The 19,188-nt window shown below is 42.4% G+C and overlaps 1 protein-coding gene across 2 annotated transcripts in view; it reads right to left on the bottom strand.

The window, feature by feature from the left end:
- Positions 1-14,029, bottom strand: part of ANKRD12 (ankyrin repeat domain 12) — a 39,017-nt gene extending 24,988 nt beyond the window's left edge. For both annotated transcript variants that reach the window (XM_053466466.1, XM_053466465.1), the window contains exon 1: positions 13,795-14,029. The gene's annotated coding sequence lies outside the window, so the exon portion shown is untranslated. The remainder of the gene's footprint in view (positions 1-13,794) is intronic.
- Positions 14,030-19,188: the final 5,159 nt, after the last annotated feature.

Raw genomic sequence — 19,188 nt, forward strand, 5'->3', positions numbered from 1 at the left:
ACACCACAACAACAAAGTATAAGCGAGCGTTGGCTTGTATGGACACAAAGTACTCTAAGCGTATTGATCTGATTGATCGTAGTTAAAAGCTGGCCGGCGGGTTGCATTTTTCTTCTCCCCAAACGCCATGTGACAGCGTAAAGCAGAGCGAGAGATAAAGTTAATGTTTACAAACACTCACTTTGTCAGCGTGTGTAACTCATGTGACCAGGGAAGTAGATATAATCCCTGAGAAAGGCCTAAAGTCAGCGCCCTGCACCAACTGACGGCAGGAATGAAGCAAGATACGTTAACACATGCCCTTTCTGGAAATCCCCTGCTCGGTTAACCTGTTTACTTCACTAGTTATAAAAGAATGTATGGTAATGCTTATTTGATGCCCAGGGTTTCTTTACCTTTTGTCCATTCAAGAACACACCACAAAAAGAAAGGCAGATTGTGTAAACTTGATTTGTACAAGGAAACCAAGTCTTCTATTTCTTACGCGGGCCAGAATGCACTTGCCGTGTTTACCATTTATATTCCCGTGCACAGTTTTTACTCAAAATAACCAGACACCTGGATTTAGTAGATGGATCCGTGGTAATATTTTCACCTTTCCCATTAAAACCGTAGGAGATTTTCATCCACATGGTTACAACAACGTGTCACAGAATTCCTTTCATAAATTTCTGAAGGAGTCCCACGTAGAGAAGAGCAGAAATTGAAAAGGGATATCTATACCTCCAAATGGAGCTAACTGATCATGACAGCTTAGGAAGACCTTGCGAAACATATGATACGCAGGGATGTATTTACGAGGTTAGCTGCCTATGCCTTCGGGACATGGTAGCATACACTACTGCTCCATCTAGATAATGCTGCAAGGGCCAAGATAGGACTTGAGACAATCTTCCCTGCATATATCTTCCCAAGACATAAGAACCGGATGTCTGAGACCTGCCACCACTAAAGGGACACGCAAAAGTTTGGGAAGCTGAACCCATCTGTCTACATATACAAGAGATCTGTGCCAGGTATCATGTGACAGGAAGACCTTCCCTTATATAAACTTCAAGAGGTTTAGAAAAAGAGGTCATGTGCTTGCCACAACCCGCCAGTCATCTAGGTATGGAACAACAGTAAGGGGTAGACAGTAGACTTGTATTTTAAACCTCTTGACTTCACTATACGTCATGAAGACCCATCCCCATAGAGCTTCTGCTGCAGGAAAAGCTTGGCTGGTCCCGTCTGATTAAATAAGTCCCCGAATAATAATAATAATAATAATTGAATAAGATTAAATAAGTCCCCGAAGACTTGCAGACAAGATGCGAAAATAGGTCACTTCCTATGTTCCGAACAGAGCACCAGACCAGAACATCAAATAAAATATTTATCTGATCTTCATTCAGACCAGTCCATGAAAGCAAATAACTTGAAGGAAAAGACACCAATCCATTTTGTAACCACCATGTATAATTTGAAGAACAAGAACACGGAACAAGTTAAAACTTCCATGGCACACTGTTGGAGTTTGCAGGTCAGACATGGCTCTTTACTTGGGAGCAGAAAATCAACAGGATAAAATATCCTAAGAGCAGCAGGATCCAAAAAAGCAATATTGCACAGGAACAGCATTGGAGAGACTTGATAACGGTGCTACCTAGCAATTAATAGGCAGACATACGACCGTTTCTATACTTCACAGATGCCACTTAAAGCAGCTGGCAGCTCAGATCCTCAGTCCCACGGGAAAGCTAGGGAGAGACAGTCCCTCCAGCTGACTTCCCCACACCAACTGGTCATCAAACCAGTTAACAACAGCATCTCCCTCTAGGGATTAAAAGAGAAAAAGAGCTGCCAAGAGTGGCATAAAACCACATATTCAAGATGGTGTGGAGCGACTACCGAATGTAGGGCACAAAAAAAATGCGATATTAAGGGGGAGGGGTGTATAGGTTTTCCAGCCTGCCTTGCTGTCTCCTCTCAGTGCTGCCTAAGATGCCCTGGGAAAAAAAATCTATCCTGTTAACCCTTTCATTAGCCTATAGACAGACAGGTACATCCACAAAATGTGTGGCAAGTTTACCCTTAGCTGTACATCATGTACTTTGTATCCTCCTGTCAGCAGAAGCCACCATTGTGGCTTCTTGTCAGCGGGTACACTGCTACATAAGGAATGCCCAATCGCACTGCTGACATTCACCGGATGCTCTTTGTAGGAGAGATCCCTGCTCCAAAGTCTGATTGCCCCCCCCTCCACTGGTAACACGCATTGCGATCAGTAATGGAAGGCTAAGGACCCTTTGCTTGCTGATCACAATGAGATCAGTGCAGTGGATATCAGAGTGAGAAACAATGTTCCCCACAAACAGAAAAACTTTTTTATTTACTTAATAAATTTTTTTTATAATACAGTGAGTTTGGAGATATCACTGTGACATCACTGACATACATAAGATAAACTAAAGGGATCTATATCCGAAAACAATAAAAAATATAAAGCCCTGACATCCCATTGCTCTAGAACCACATGTAAAAGTTCACTACCCCCCAGTTCACTGCCCCCAAACCTCTAAAGCCACAAGTATTACAAATACTACCCTATAGGGTACTATGTAAGGGATGGATGTGGCCCTCTAGAACATACAGAAATATGCATGCTGGGTATGTCTGTAATTAGGGGATGTTACCAAACATAAATCGGGTCATTGTTCATCAGTGGCACCTACTGTATAGAAGAAACGCTTAGCACTTCTTTATTAGAATATGTTTACTAGCACTCACAATTTGTTACATGTTTTTATGGTTTTAAATAAAAGGATGTATAACTTATGTGGGTACCTCAAACACGGAAAAGGGAAATCTTGATTAAACCAACATATGGCAAAAATGGCAAAAAAAAAAAAACCCCAACAGTATGCAGGGTTCTAAAAAAAACCTTGGTAAGCAAGATATCACAGTTTGCAGAAATACAGAAAAAAGTAGGGGAAATAGTTGCAAAAATGCATCAATATTGATGTTTCTTGGCCCCGTCACAAGTTAGTTTTACTTTTCCCCCAGTGTTACATTTGTCAAGTTGAACATCTGACATTACATATCGCCCGATGACACATCAACAACCCGTTCTTTATCATACACAAACAGACAACACTCGCCCGACAGAGCCGTTACGCGTTAAGGTTATATATTTGGACGACATTTATGCTCCACACACTTGCCGTTGCTGAACAATATCGCCTATATGCCAGGTGCAGAACGGAGACAACGGTTATTTTCAGTTCTCAAATGATTAGGCAACGCAGAAAAGGAATACGTTACAAAGAGAACTACACTTACCAGGCAGAAATTAACCACTGACGCGCCAAACTTTTATAGTGCATAGTAGCATTTTGCCACTATGGCAATGTTTGGCAGTCTGCCTAATTACCCGGATCATATGATTGGAGAGAAGAAATACTTCTTACACGCCGGCTCTTTCTTCAGTTCTTGAAATTACACATAGGGACCGGCTTTGCTGACACGGACACAATTACCGAAACCACAGCATCACGGACCTGCTGGGAGCGTGGACGGCAAGCAACATCCCAACATCTGTCAGCCACGATCCTGCGCACACAGTGCAGCGACGCAACTATACGCTGCCTCCAAACATGGAGAAGAATGGACGGTAACCGCGGGGTTGGACACCGTTTTCATTAAATGGGAGCATTCATTTTATTTAAATATTGATGTCACTGGCAAAACACTACTACTGATAATCGATAATAAACATAATAAAATAATTGAGGCCAGCCCCAGATCGGAGCCAGTATCGTGCAAATGTAAATTTAAATTGAAGAGCTTGCAAGCTGCAGAGAGTATCAGGAGCCACCAACAGAAGCTTTGCTTTTACTAGCAATTCTACATACTAGGCTCTCGGCTGCGTTGCAAAGAGGTGTATTGAGTGGAGCGAGAGCCGTCACGAGGGTCTGCAACTCTCTGACATCATTATGATCATTCTGAAGGGTCATCACCAGCAAACCCTAGCCCTGTAGGAAACACATTGATTTAACTATACATTACACAGGGCCAGCACAACTCTTCCCTAAAACAGAAGCTCCATAGGGTCAGCCACTCATACTGTACAATGAAGTCAACAAACTGAAATATAACCATGCTGACCACACTCCCTTGAGTGAAGAGACCCCACTGACTGGATCCTTTTTTTTTTTTTTTTTTTTTTTTACACATGGTAAGCCTGGAGAGAACAGGAAACAAACAGCCCCTCTCGCTCTGCACTCTGTTCTTCCGAATGTTAGAATAATATACCAGGAGCTCAAGCTGCACACTGAATGTTGGTCAGTACCGCTGTGTTTCTTTACATATATACATTTACACCACGCAAGGAACCCGTGTTCTTCAATTACACTGTTGGTGCCCCTTTTACGTAGGTCTCTATTATAAAACACGCTCTATGTCACACACGCAGCCATCGCCACCCTTACAAGAAAAATTACTGTGGTTTTCTGCAAAATTTCTGAAGTGCAGTATTGCAGTTTTTTCATGTCCAAAAAACTGCAGTATTACTTCAGAAAAACTGCAGTAATTTTTTCGTAAGGGCGCGCACCAGGGTCTGATTACCAGTTCTTCTGTCTTATATTACGTTGGACTTGATAATGGAAGTTAATAATAGTTATTAGTGATTATTTTATATAGCGCCTTCATATTCCGCGGCACTACATCGAATTCTTAATCCAATAAAAAGGTATTAGTACAATTAGCACAATTTCTGCACAGTATGTATACGGTGTACGTCGTTCCCATTGTGCTCTTTTAACCTGCACTGATTGCAGAACATATCTTCTGGTAGTCTGCAGCTCCTCACACTTGATCTTTTCCTAATCCTTCTTGCCTGGTAGCTTACGTGTTTCTTACAACGAACGCTGGCTATTCTATACACATTGTGTTGGACCGCATCAACATACGGTTACATTTCAAAGTGTTATCAGCATATAAGGGAACATCCTCATGTAGGTCTATTGTATGCTGTTATATGAGAAAACGGGATAAAACTCTCGTCCCAAGATCATTAGTGCGCCTGTTTTATGTACTTTGTGTGTATAATATCAGTCACAAAAAAGGAAATGTATTGGGAAGAGTACAGGTTTCTCTCGATGCACGAAAGCGGATGTAGAAATTGGGCATTTTTTGTAATATTGTATTATCTTCAGGGATAAGGCTTGTGTTTCTGAAACCTTCTTTCAGGTACCCATCTGATGACCATGCGGCACCTTCCAAGGTACCACCGGAGATCCAGTGTGTCCTGAGGTCCCGGGATAAAATATTTGTCACAGAGCTTTTTAGGGCTGCAAATAACAACTCGATTAGTTGGCCGATTATCTTTTCGATTCATCGATTAATCGGATAAAAATAAATCGATGTAAATTTCTTTGTTTATTTTAAATAACTGGATGTTAAAAACAAGCAGAAAAATGAATTATTTGCTTTTATTTCCCAACCTGCCTCCCCAGTATGCGCAGGCTTGCCACATTGCCTCCCAGATACGCCTTATACCCTCTGTATGCTTTATACCCCCAGATATGCCACTCAGCCCTCCCCAGATCCGCCTTATAACATACCCCTCTGCCCCCCCAGATATGCAATATAACCCTCTGCTCCCCCCTAGATATGCCTTTCAATTGAATTTGAAAAGACAAAATCGGCAGAGATTAAAAGGCTTTCATTTGTGTGCACGCTATACCCGGCACATAGCTGTGAATCTCTGCACCTGACCATCTGAGTGACACCTGAAAGGTACACATTTCAGCCATCATGGAGCGCACTTGCTTCGGCACTCCTAGCCCTCGCACAAGCAGCAAAATAACATTCGCGCTGTTTGTATTTGGCTGGGCGCTCTTATGCGGCGGATCTGTACTTTCTTTCTATGGGTTCGCGTCATGCCAGTCCGACAGCTGTAACACCTACAAGGTGATGGGCCCAGTTCTTGCTGGGATAGGGCTGGCATGTTCAGTGATGGCAGAGCTTACTGCCATACAAGAGAGGAGAAGGAGGGAATTAGAAGGAGACCCGTCGGATCCAGATAGACGTTTCCTCTGCGGGAAAAGCCGGCGGTTTGCGCAGTTCCTAATACCTGGGATCCTGTTATTGGCTTGCGGGGTACTACTTAGTATCCCAGGACTTGTGCTACCAGACTGCAGGCCAGCATCCATCACAGAAAAAACAGCTAAAGTCTGTGTAGCTCGCATGCTGGAGATAGCCATATTCGCAGTATTCGGCTTGTGTTCCTGCATTGCTGCCTGTGTGAGCGCAAACCATCCGAAGGAGGACCCAGAAGTCGCCAGAGATCAGCCAGTTCGTGTAACAGCGGGTGACGAAGTCTTCATGTTCCCGCCACCTCCACCTCCACACTCTGCAGGAGGACACGATAGGCCAATGAGCGAGGACTCTTCTTCCTCCCCCTAGCGGCCTTTTTCAAAGGGGCGACCATGAATCCAGCAGACGCGATGGGGAAAACGAATGCAACGTTCCACGGCTGTGCTGGCCGACCGTACAATACATCGACGTGCGTCTCCCTTTGGAGCCACCTCCAAGAAACGAGGACATATTTCCTACTCCGCTGGATCCAGAAGAGAGCTCATAACCGTATTACTCCGTTTCAGAATCATCGGAGTCGAGTGACTATGAGCTCGCACCAGAACCCTAGACGTGGAAAGTCGGAACTATTGGGGAGGTTTTTTTTCAACTCGGTACACAGTTTGAGCTGGAAGCGTCAGCGTCTGACAATATCCAGGTCTGCAGATAATGGACTGAAATCAGACCGGGTTTTTTGTCAGTGCCAGCAGCGTACCTAACACCTGTTGAAATGTTTTTTTCCTCCCCATGAGACTTCCCCCTTTAAATAACAGATAAATAAAATGACATCTTTTCATGGTTGCCTCTCAAACAGTATCTGTGTGTGTTTGTCTGTTTGTGTTGGATATACTGCGTGTACGAGGTCACATTATCGTATGGAAATTTATACCACAATGCAGCTCAGCATTCAAGAAAACTTGTTTAGATTTTATTCCAAGAAGCCACCTTTATGAGCGGGCCTGCCGGCTGCCTTTGTAGGAAGAATGTTTGGGAGAATTTCCATGCTGAAAACATCACACCGAGTGTCTGACAATTATAACAATGCATATCATATTTGGACCTTTTGTAATGTAATTCTTCCGTATCAGTCTGGGTGATTAAGACTGAGCCACTCTGGTTGGTGTGTCGCTAGTACATTAGGATAAGAAAACACATAAACTTGAATAAATTGCAGCTGTGTGAAAATGTCCCAATATTTCGGAAATCTAATTGTAACTAAACATTTGAAAGATGAGAGCCGCTTTAACCAGAGCCGTCATTTACAACTATGCAAACCACCCCAAGCGTGCGTCACACGGCTCTCTCAGACCCCTACCTTGTTACAGATAACTCATTAGGCTTTACTTCCAAATTCAGGCGGTATAATAAGATCTAGAACATTATATTTATGATATATGTTAATATGGAGGGGGGTAGGAGGGAGGTAGTCTCATAAGACACAGATTTCAGTCTAATAGCAGATACTGCGAAGACCTGAGTCGCTGTGTTTCTTGATGTCCCTGCACAGCTTTGTTGCCGTGGCAACCAAATCCAACATTTAATGCATTCATTGTGATCTGCATACTACTACTTTGGACGATGACATCGAGAGGAACTAACAGCCGGCTCTCAATGCGGATGGCCACGTTACTACCATGCAAGCATCAGACCGCAATAAATGCGTTATTCCAGCGTGACTGGCTGTTAACGCGCAGCAGATAACACTCCGAGAACGTGAGGTGCCACGGGGCTCATGGCATTTGCAGGCAGCCCTTTTGCTGGGCTTATATAGTAAGGAAGAGGATGTCAAGAAAAGGTTATTATGCATTTTGCATTTCCTGGCCTGAAAGATGCTGCTGAAGCGTACCGTCACACATCTTTGTTCTGCTAAATGGTGCTCGGGAACCGGGCAGATGTAAATATTTGGATAATACTGTTAATGCTTTCCTTATGGATGAACAATGAATTGTCAGAGTGAGCAGCGGGTTCGATTTGCGATGGCCTGTGTGCAATCCTGGCATTGGTATCATTACTAAAGACATCATTCCTCACCCAGTCTTATTCATTCGCCATCTCACCTCTTTGTCCCGTATAAAATACTATAAAGGGCCACCTGTTCTACATGCGAGAGATAAAGTAATAGTTTAGATAAATAGCTACACTGGATTCCGCTGCATGCCTGAAAAATATAAAGCACTGGGTCATAAACCACAGAAAACCTTAATCATGTTTTTCTTTCTATACATTATTGCTATCTCCTTCACGGATATATGAAGGGCTGATAATGACCCAACACACACACAAAAACTGTGGCAGTGTTACAAGCTTTTACATGCAGTGTAAACAAAAAGGGCAGGATTTGAAGGATCATATGCATTTGAATAAATATATCTGTGGGGTCCCTTTAAATTTACATCTCCCTTGCACGTCTGCAGAATCCCCCCCCCATGTGTATTTGTTCATTCCCCATCCCCCCCAATTATTTTCCACGCAGGTCAGGGGAATACATCTCCCGATATGTAGTTTAATGAATGCCAATCAGCTCCAGCACTGGCTCGGTGAGCAGAATTCAGGGGGCCAAACGTGGCCAGTGCTCCCACTTATTCCAATATGAGCCCTTCCCTGCCACTGGCCGACTGGTGAGAATCACCTGGAGCTTCTGTGTGCCCCTAAGACAAGGGCTTTTATTTTAACCTTTTTAAATAAGGCATATTAAAGTGTTCATAATAAAGTCTCTGGTAAACGGCTCCTTGAAGATGACCTGTACGTGCACGTTGTCACCATTAAATAAATGCCAACAGTCTGGAAGGTGACACGTTGGCTGCCAGTTCCGAATGCAATGTAAGTGGATGAGTTAGACTAGGCTTTAACAATACAATAGTGATGTGTGATGATAAATTTATAGTCGTACCATAATTCTCCATTCTACCACTAACATCTCTTTTTAAATGTTGATGGTTCCTAAGATGCTGATTGGGTCGCTGCAAATCGCAAAAAAAAAACCCATCAACCGGAGCATGACAAAGGAAGCCGCAGCTCTGCATGTTTCTAACACAACGTTTTTTGTTTTGTGCATACGGTATGTGCAATGTCAGTGCTTCTCCCCATTCAAACGAGAATTTAAGGCTGTCCTTTATGGCCACACAGTCCTGCTGCTATAGGAGTGTAAGCCTGTGTTCACTTAATCAACAGAGTTTATTCTGTATTTTAACAGAAAATTTAAATTAAACAAAAGAAGTCTATTATGTTGTCAGAAAACACTATATACTTGTATACACACTTTTTATATACCACCCTATTACTATTAAAGAGGCATAAGGTAAGATACCATGATGAACTAAGCCAAGGTACTTGGAAGGTAATTAATCATGATAAACAGGGTTTTTTAATTATTTATATGTTATATCATACGTTTGATTATTCTCATCTCACACCAAAGGGGCAATCCATAAATAATGAATTAAAGTAAAACAAAGCTTAGACGTACAGCGGACTTCCATTAATTAGGTGTATATATATATATATATATATATATATATATTCTCTCTCCGTGTACCTTTTGTGACAATGGCTGTTTATACTGTGCAGCTGTAATTTTCTTCTCTCATATTTAGATACTATTATTGTGATCATATATTAAAAATAGTCTGGTGAAAAGAAAAAAAAATACTTTTCTGACTTTTACTTGAAAATTCCCATTCACAAAAGCTTATGAAAAACTGCTAAATATATTCTAATATTTATTAAGAAACACCAAAAGTAGAGTATTGCTATTTAATAAGGGCAAAAAATACCCCGTACATTCTATACTTTTTTTTGTTTGTTTGTTTTTGTACTTTGTGTGCAAGATAGGGTTTTTATGTATATTTCTAGCAGGAGGGGCACAAAGGTTTCCATTATAATGTCACAGTGACATCACTGAAGTCTATTATTTTTTTAATTGTATTACATTTCTATTTATTCTTTCACTTTTTAAATTTTTATATTTTATATTTACAGGGCAACACAGCACAGCATTACCGATCCCAGTACCTGTGATCAGCCCAAAGCGGGAGCTCAGAGGTCTCGGGAAGTTACACTGCCTTTCAATACAGGGACACAGCATCTCTGTGGCATTGCAGCAACACCGACTGAGTGAAGAAAACAATAGTTGATTGCTTTCTAAGCGCCTTTACCCCCATGATGTGCCAGGCGCAGCAATGGTCGTTAAGGGGCCAACAGTTAATTCATGGAAAGGAAGCTTTGCAATTTACAACATCAAAAGCGGAATATGCGTTCATTACAGTTCAAGCAGCAGCCATGCACCAACCCCATACACTGCTCTGTGTATGGATGAGTAGCTGCGCATGGTAGCCATAAGCTCCCAAGGTTTGTCTGCTGGTGTCCAATGTTTTGCGCCATCTTGGATTGATCTTTAAGACTTTGCCTAAACAAAAATGCTCTATCGTACGCCTTCTCATGCCAGAATTTTATATATATCTGTTCAAACCTGTCTATCACTATCTTGCCAATTTATGAACTGGATAAACGTAAATATTGGCGACACTCCTTTCGCAATGGAAAAGTTTATTCTCATCCGAAAAAGATACGTTTTAATGCCCACGGCTACCAGGCCCCTGGTATATCTCCACCCTAATCAGTAAATGAAATGTAATATTTTGGATTCACACCGTATTGTATCATATTATTATACCTCCTCTATATTTGCATGGTTGTATGAAAAAAAATGTTTATAAAAAAGTTCAGATGTTTAAAAATATTTTTTTAAAAAGTTCTCGAATCCCTTGTCCCGGCTTCTACTGCCTTTTATTAAATTATTATTGTGGCTCAATCGACTACACAAACACCCTGATGCTTTATCATACTGCCTCTGGTGAGCAATACAACAGCTTATTGTTAATCACGTAGAAAATGAAGGGACTATATCACAATGTAATAAAAAATCAGCTCAGTGTGGTGATTGTGCAGAGAACGCCATCCAAAATATCACGACTGACAACAATGGCGGCTTCCAACACTGCAGATAAAGGGCGTTTATTGGAACAAAATGAGACAAAAACAGGTTTGTGTCAATCCTAACCTAAGTTACCATATGTAGCTCTGTATTTTATGTTCAACTTAAAAAAAAAAATTGGAGAATTCCTATGAAACTCATTAACATGTACGTCTAAAAGAAACGTTAAGTGTCCAAATAAGATGAACAGGAAGAATAAATTATGAGCGACTTTATCTTACCGTGGGGAAAAGGCACACATGTGTTCGGTAAAAACTATTTATAAAAGCTGTAATATCCCTCAAGCATTAATTCCTACTGATGCAGAATAGACACACTATTGTCATAATCATGTACATGTTAATCGGTGGCAAGTGTTGCAAGGCTTTTTTTAGAGCATAAAAATTGTTCAAAAATATAGGTAGAGAATATAGGTGACGTAACATTAAAATATATAGGGGACAGGTATTCAATATATTTTTTCTTAAAAACCTTGTATGAGAGCAGACCAACAAAAGAAGTGTGTATGTATATGTATATATATTATATACATATGCGCTCGTAAACACCCACAAACAGAATAAATCCAAGCACGAAAACTTTCTAACGTGTGTGCGTATATCGGCATTTACACATTGACAAGTTATGACCTACTTTTCGAAAACAGGAAATTTTATTTCAAATACTGCAAAAATGAAAACATGACAAAGGCTATTAACGCACCCTTTGTTACAAATGGGGTTGCGAACATTCAATGCTTGCTTTGTCAGTGCCTGTCTGAGGCCTTAACATGCTTTCCTTTGAAACCATCAGCAAGCCTTGGGTTTGCGGTAGAAAATAAGGTAGGTGGAGCAGCAAAGCCCCATGCCAGATAGCAGATTAGGCATTAGCCAAGTAGGGCATTAATGCAGAAGCAAAATAGCAGCACGCATGAGGCAATGTCATGTCCAACAGCCTCTGGCGAGCTTTGTGCAAGGATGTGCCATTTCTTCCTTTCTATGCGGTATTCATGCCCGGCCTGCATTGTCTCTGCACGCTCGCCTGTGGAGAGAGACAAGGAACACACCCCCCTTCATCCCGCTCGCTTTATATCACGCCACTGGGGCATCTACTAGACCCAGACTGAATGGAAATTCAAATGTATTATTGCGTGGACACGGAAAACAGGGGGGGAAATGTCATTTCAAACACAAAAATGGCAATCTGCATTAACACACAGATCTGCTTGTGACAGGTTACTTAACACAAAGTAACAACATGGGAGCAACATGCCATGTTCATGTTTACTATTCAACGATTGTCTAAGCTTAGGTCGAGTGGAAAAAAAGGGACAAAGCCCCACACTGTACAGAGCACGGCGAGCAAAATTACACTGATGTCAGTATGAACACACACGCATATCTCAGACATGTCCCTGTTGGCATGTGTATTTTATTTTGCTTTTGTGTTTACTATTGTATCCACGGATTCATTTTTCTACAGAAAAGAATAACAAACCCAGCTTGGAAGAACAGATTAGCCGCAGTCGTCTCGATTGCTCGGCTCTACAAAGAATTGTTTCTACCCTTCCTCGCAGGTTTACGTATATAATAAAAAGGAAAGTAAAAGCGATGAATATGGAGGCTGGGCTGGGAAGGTCCCGGCAGCCTGGAGCGACAGTAATGCAGGCAGATGGGCAGTGACACATTCAGCAGCCATTCCTGCTGCTCTCTCAGCACCAATCCTCAGCAACAAAACACCCCTCTCTGCCACAACACCTCCTCCACTGGCACAAACAAATCGTCCCCCCTTTACAACACAACGACACAGCTATTAGTGTACACACAGATAGCGTGTTCAGGCTATTAGTGTACACACAGCTAGCGTGTTCACGTAAGGGAGCGCTGTAATAAGACGCCTCTCCCCAGAGGACATATTATATCTAACTCTCTTCATCCAAAGTGTGGCTTGTGGCACTTGCCGTACCCAGGGACAGTGTGTAAAGGGCACACACCTACCATCAACGTGATGCACAAAGGAAATGGTACATTAGCACTAGCAGCACTGTCAAGATCATGGATCATCGTCAAGATCATGGATGTCAACTGCTGGATCATCATCGATCTCATGCAAATACAACAATACACACAATAATCGTTAGTGACTGCCCCAAATGCTTCGTGTAACCCCGGCTACGAGACAACTCAGAACCGATCCTTCCTCACCTCCATTACCATATCACACTTTACACAGAAAAGGCTCCATTAGCTGCCTCATCCAGCAACTATTCAGCATTCCCACCGGGAGAATCCAAACACCTCAGCCTGTGAGCAGCGTGATAAAGCATTGAGAGGTGAGGGCCGCGCTGAGGGGGTTAAACATGCGTGTCCTGTGGCACTGACAGCCACCAGGCAAGTGCCAAGACACGGGAAGGACCTCATAAAGCACACATCTGGCGATGATAGCCACAAGGCCTGTACTGCTACATGCACAGCCGTGACAGGAGGCCTCCGCCCCCCAGCGCACGCACTCATCACACAACATGCAAACCCCAAACAAGCCCTGGGATCCCACAGCTTCAGCACCTCCGACGTCGGGTTAGTCGGCGGCTATTCGGCCCCTGAAAGTTACGAAGCGCTCGGTTCCGGGGTCGGACTGTGACTATAAGGGGCCTCGGCAAATCATACACAAAGCATGCTCTCTCCCCAGGGGTTCACGCTCCTCACCTGCAGCCGCACGGGTCACAGTCTCTGGCGCTCTAGGCGGCTCTCGAACCTCTCCCGCGCGCTCCTTCCAACAGCCACCTGCCCCGGGCTGCTCGAGTCTCCAGTCACACACACGCCGCTAGCCGAGGTACACTGGCCGAGAGCGGGGCTCCGATAAAATCACTCCTCCACCTCCTCCTTGTTGCCTGAGAGCAGCAGCGCTCACACCCCTCTATTCCCTCACTGCCTCCCTCCTCCTTCTCCACAATCTACACACTCTCCTCCTCCTCCAGCCACACGGGCCTCAGCGACCGGACACGGATTGGACGCCGCTCCCCTCCCACGTGACCATGGGCAGGAGGCGCTCTCGGTTCAGCAGCGTGAGGGGCGGTGACAATGTCAAGCAGACCTCCCTCCTGGCGCCAAGTGTCTGCGAATACAGTGTATTAGCCTGCGCCATGTATAGCGAATAACTTGGTCCACCACAGCAGGCACGTCACTGGCCCCTACACGCATGTAACGCGTTTTGCCTGTGCGTTGAAAGCGGCCACTTATGGATACTAAAAACCTCAGACATGCCACCAGCTGCGGTCTGACACACCGCGCTTTAACGTACTGTGTAATGTAAAGACAAGCTGTCATGACACCGAAACGCACGGACAGGGGAGTAGCGCTGTGGCTCCGCCCACGTAATGGGAGGAGCTATCAATCTTTTCTTGTTGGCAGTTAGAAACAGTCAAGCGTCCAGTGATTGGCTGGCTCGCCTCCCACGTCACGCCGCTGTACCTGCGCCTCGAAGGTTCTGGAAGTCGAAGCCGGCGAGCGGACACAAGCAGAGCGGACGAGGTGGCGGGGCCCGGTAGTCCTGGGCCAGGTTGAGTTATTTGTTTTTGGTGGGTATATTTTAATGAAGACTCGGCGAAATGGGCTAATCGTTTTACTGTTTCTGTTGTTCGCTGTGGCGCAGTGATTATCCCCCTCCCCGCAGCGCTGAGATGCTGCGCATGCGTGCAGCCAATCGTGCGGGGTGGCGGTGACGTCTCATGCGATATTGGCTTCTCTGCGTTGACGCGTTTGGGTGGCAGTATTACTATACGGCTCCGTTATATTGCTAAACATCTTGTGTGTTTATACCTTTTTGGATTACAGCACGAACTGTATTGTTAACGTGCTCCATACGTGTTCTTTGTAAGCGGAAGTCACTTTCTGTCAAAACGAAAACGGGGCCCGATTGTTCGAAGCTGTGTTTATCTGGCTAACGTTTCTGGTTCGTTGGTTTACTTTGTTGCATGCAGGAAATACCCTGTTTAAGGAAGTGGAAAACTTTATGCATCTTAATTTTTACTCAGCGCTGTGTCATTGTGAATAAGTCATTCGGTGAAAACAAATTAGGTGCCTTAGTGGAATAGTTTATTCACAGTAATACTGTTTCCGTTACCCAGAGGGAAATAATCACGTGATAATTCTTAAAACAGTGCTTCATAACTTCGTGTATTTACTGTAATACCCTCTGATTGGTGTGTTCACTAATATGCCCTGAATACCCTTAAATGGTCCAACGTCCAAATGGTTTGTCCTAGTCTGTCCAATTCTCGTCTTGTCATACCCCTTTAATATTGTATTAAGTGCTGTGTAAGTTGTTGCCGTTATTTAAATAAAAGATAATAATAATTTTTATGTAAAATATTGTTGGAATGTATCAGAAAACGCCCCATTAAAATTGCTTTGATGATTTCTACATTTTGATTTATGCACCTGAAAAAATAATACAATGTCCCACAACAGGGTGAAGAAGCTTTAGCAGCGAGCAGGCTGTTTACTTTTTTACTTTTTTTTTTTTTTACGGTCTGGCGCTACAACTATTTAATTTCTTAAAACAAAGCACAGATTTTAAATTTGTAAAAGTAAAACATTTTGACACTGCCAGAAAATATGACATTTAAATTTACATAGTGCTCAGTTTGTTTCATCCTGAGCACATGCCCTTCCCCCGCAAATCTCACTGGGGATTCCCCAGACATCTGAAGAAGTCTTTATGCAGCCATCCTGTTCAGATGGCAGGGAAGGCAAAAACATCCACAGGAGAATTTTACTAAAATTATTTGAGCTTGGAAACCTCCGCAGAGCTCATCGTGTAAAGACGGTTTGCGAGAATCTGTGCTTAAGAGAGAAAGTGCCTTATTCCCCTCTGTATGAGCGCTGCAACAGGGGGCATTCTGGGGTGGGGGGCACTTTATTTTTCTGTCCTATTTTGTACAGTGGTGTTTATAAAACAAACATAGTAAGTAGGTATTTTAATATGTGAGTTGTATGTATAAAATTAATCTTCTTCTTCAAAGGCCAAACAGACTTTGCAGTTCTGCCATAATGTTCCCTCAGACATGTAGTATTAATGAATGTCGGTCTTTGCTAAATAAAATGCTTAAGTTAAACTAGAAATTGCTGAAAATGAAGATTGTGTTGAAGAATGAAAGCACTATGCATTTTGCTTTTTTTTATTTTTTTATTGATTTTATGTGTTTTGGAGCGTCATTTTAGAATGTTTATACTGAAGTAGTAATTTAGAAAGTGGCGTCCTTTTTATTAAGGGATTAATTTTTATTGTTGATTGGTGTTTCAAACACACTGTGAGCTAAATGTAAAAATATATTGTAGTAATGAATTTCAGCTGAGATGATAAATCGAAATCTATACAATGAGACGGTATTGCCATTATGTAAATATGCAAATAGCCCAAACTCCCTCTTGATGAACTAGAGTTGCAGAGTTGTTTTTTTTCCCCTTAGAACATTCCCTTTTAACCCTTAGATTACCAAGTCTGTATGTGGTATGTTAGCACTGACATTTCTTTAGTGTGGTAAAGGCCATTAGTCTCTTGAGCCATCTTACCCTCTCCAAGTGGACATCTCGCTCACATCACAGCAGGTGTGAGACTTCCATCATAGAGGAAAGCTTTCCCTTTACTGTTCAGCTTCCTCTGACAAAGGCGCCCCCACTCTACATCTTCCTTCCCCCAATAACTCTTGGCCGGGAATAAAGCTCTATGCGAGTTTGTGCCTACTTCATTTAAGAGTTCCTCACTAAAGTCAATGTGGTTTTTGTTGAAGGAACGGTGTTATCGTTGTATGGCTCTTTAAAGATCCCCCAAAAAATCACATCTGAATGAAGCCAATTGAGCAGAATTTGTTCCAATACAGGCAGCAGCCAAGCGGCATTTCTATTGAAGCCGGGGCTCTTTTAGCTAACAGAGAAGGATCAGTAAAGTGGATGTTTCAGAGGAGAACATTGATCGGTTTAAAGTGACGCTACAGCTGTCATATGCACTTTATATGATAGCGGAACGGTTCATTTAGTTTTACATGGTGTCTCCCTTCAAATGCATCAGAGAATCTCGACCCGTATCCATTGTCACCCGCTCCCTGCAACCTAGCTTTTGTTGGCCTTTATTAGCAAGTAATTAATGCAATAAGATGAAAGTCTTTAGCCACAAGTAAAATGTCATGTTTCCTGAGTTGGGTTACTAAATATAAGTTAAAGGAGAAGATTAGTGTCCTCAAAACCCCCACTATAAAAGAATACATGTTGAAAGTACGCTGAGTACGTTAATATAAGTACTTCAAAAATTAAAACAGAATAAAAAAAAAAAAGCGCTTTATTAGTTGCAACATCTGCCACCCTCTGACGTTTCTTGCCACTGATTGGTTCTATAAGCAGCCAATCAGGTACAGGAGAGTGCTCCCATTGTATCACATCTCCTGCACTGCATTAAGCTGATGGATGTGGAGAGAGAGATACATTTATATGGGGGATTTTCCTGCTGGAGGGGTGCCCTGTAAATTTATACGATGGCTAGATTGTCCCATTAAGTAAAGTTGTGATAGCGGATGTTTTCAAACCTGCTTTTGTGTGGCAGTTAATCTCTATAAAATGAGACTCCGCAGAAGGTTAATGTACCTTTTACATGGTGTTTGTTTCCCGCTCTGGCACCATCACCCATAATGTGCCCTGATAGCTGTGGGAACACATGAACCGAGTGGCTGGCTAATTTATAAGTAGCTAGAATTATATTTTTTTGATGGGGGAGGGGGGTTTAGGATGATGGCAAACATTGGATGGTAATTAACACCCCTTAATCACTGTATATATTTCCTGTTCCTTATCCATCACTAAAAATTTTACACATTATTATTATTATTTTTATTATTATGATGAAATGGCGGTGAGTCATTCAGAAATGGTAACTTTTTTTTTTTTTTTTTTTTTTTTTTTTTAGGACCTAGTATAGTTTATTATAGTTCAATTGGAAACAAATGACCACTTGAGCCCTTGTACAATGACTGAGTGCCCTAGGAAGCCCTTGCCTAAAACATTAGCCATTGGAAAAAGCACTTGTATTTAGTTTTCCCTTGAGGGATGGATCTAATAAGTAAAATTCTATATAATTAGTCCATTTACTTTCCAGTCAGCATTTCTGAATTAGCGCATGCATTGTGTGCTGTGGAAGGGATATATACTGCTAGTGTTCATTCACTTTTCCATCATTGTACAATTTCACAGCCTAAATACTTGGTTTCTTGATCTCTCTTTGGCAGCTCCTCCAGGTTTCTTGCCTCTGGAAAGTCGCAAATGTTCCAGTGATCTCACAGGAAAGGCCCTCCGCATCATAAGCTTCCTTGGGTAACATGACATGTACGGTTGAAAAGGCGAGAGTCATAATTGGATATATAATACCCTTCCGTGTCTGCGGGGTTTGTACCAACCGCAGCGGATCCTCGGTAATGAAACCGGGCTTAGTAAAGCATTGCGAATGTCACCGAGCCTGAGCTCGGCCTGCTTGCTATGCTCACATAAACGCGTTCGATTAGTCATTTTGCAGATTTTTACGTGGTTATGTAACTCTGAGGGAGGACCAATTCCGCAGCGAATATCACTGTTGCAGTGCAGTTTTCCCAGCAGCATTGTTTATAATTATCGCTTTTTTTTTATATAATACACACCCTTCTGCTGGCAGGAGGCACACCTCACGCGTTCACAGAAACATGCTTCCTTCTCTTTGCTTTTGCTGACAGGTTAGAAGATTTAAATTCTGTAATTACAGCCGTGCCGCAGATCTGCTGACTTTCCATTTGGAAAGGTAATAGAGGTTTTGTGCCTTTTTTCTCTCTCATATAAGGGAGGGTTGAACGAAATCTGATTTATATTGCATAAGTTTATGCTTAATACCGCGGCAGAATTCTCTCCATTTATTACTACTTTACTGCACAGCCAGATCACTTGTAATATTGATTCTTAGAACTCTGTACTCTGCATGTAAAGTATTATTTTCAAAGGTCATAGAGTTTTGATATGTTTGTATAAAATCTTAACATCATTTTGACACCAACAGAATCACCACGAATTATGTTCTTGACCCAT

Source organism: Spea bombifrons, chromosome 5, assembly GCF_027358695.1.
Source record: "Spea bombifrons isolate aSpeBom1 chromosome 5, aSpeBom1.2.pri, whole genome shotgun sequence".
NCBI classification, from domain to species: Eukaryota; Metazoa; Chordata; class Amphibia; order Anura; family Pelobatidae; genus Spea; species Spea bombifrons.